The sequence below is a fragment of the Arachis hypogaea genome, chromosome 2, assembly GCF_003086295.3.
Source record: "Arachis hypogaea cultivar Tifrunner chromosome 2, arahy.Tifrunner.gnm2.J5K5, whole genome shotgun sequence".
Classification (NCBI taxonomy): domain Eukaryota; kingdom Viridiplantae; phylum Streptophyta; class Magnoliopsida; order Fabales; family Fabaceae; genus Arachis; species Arachis hypogaea.
Window position 1 is genome coordinate 38,606,046 of NC_092037.1, and position 1,117 is coordinate 38,607,162.

At 41.4% G+C, this 1,117-nt stretch overlaps 1 non-coding gene across 1 annotated transcript; it reads left to right on the top strand.

Annotated features, from left to right (window-relative positions):
- The first annotated feature begins 238 nt into the window (after nt 1-238).
- Nucleotides 239-342, top strand: LOC112763201 (small nucleolar RNA R71). Its single transcript, XR_003182838.1, has one exon. It is a non-coding gene; the product is annotated as a small nucleolar RNA R71 (small nucleolar RNA).
- The last annotated feature ends 775 nt before the right edge of the window (nt 343-1,117 follow it).

Sequence of the window (1,117 nt, forward strand, 5' to 3'; positions counted from 1 at the left end):
GATCATCTTATTTTGAGCCAGCAATGCATCCATGTGGTTTAGCTCCATTACTCCTCGAGTGTTGCTTCTTTTAGAAGCATAGAAGTAGTCATTCTCAGTGACAGTCTCAATGACATCTATGGCTTCTTCAATGGTTTTCTTCTTGTTTAGAGAGCCCCCTGATGAATGGTCCACGACCTTTTTTGACTCATAAGAAAGACCTTCATAGAAGATGTGTAGTTAAACCCATTTATTGAACATGCCTGGTGAGCATCTTCTTATTAAGTCCTTAAACCTCTCCCGTGCCTCATAGAGGGTTTCACCATCTTGTTGCCTGAAGGTTTGTACCTCAGCTCTTAGCCTGTTGATTCTTTGAGGAGGGTAGAATCTTGCCAAAAATTTGTTCACCACGTCTTCCCAATTCGTTAAGCTCTCCTTCGGAAAGGATTCCAGCCATTTAGATGCTTTGTCCCTGAGTGAGAATGGGAACAAAAGCAATCTATAGACATCCGAATGAACACCATTAGACTTCACGGTGTCACATATTCTCAGGAAGGTGGTTAGATGTTGATTGGGGTCTTCTTGGACACTTCCTCCAAATGAACAGTTGTTCTAAACAAGGGTGATGAGCTGGGATTTTAATTCAAAGTTGTTGGCATGTATGGTGGGCTTTTGGATGCTGCTTCCACAATTTCCTGGGTTGGGATTGATGTAAGAGCCTAATACTCTTCTTTCCTGCCCAGCATGATTCACAAGGCCTTCTCTGGCATGGTTGTGAGCTTCTTCTTCATGGTTGTTTTCCATGTTCTCCTCCATGTTTGTTTCAAAGTACTCTTCCTCTTCCTCAGCACCAACAACTCTTTTTCCTCTTGCTTCCCTCCTTAATCTAAAGAGGGTCCTCTCTGGTTCGAAATCAAAGGAAGTTGAAGCCCCGCTTCTTCTCCCTGTCATACAACTAACAGAGCACACAACAAGAAATAAAATGGAGTGATTATTTTTGATAGAGTGATTGTTAGTGTGAGTGGTGCAAATTATCAAACAGTTAGTGGGTTAGTGAGCAAAATTATAAGTAAATTCAAAGAAAAAGAAAACAACGAGGGGATATGGGATGAGGAAGAAAACTAATTGAAACTAAGAG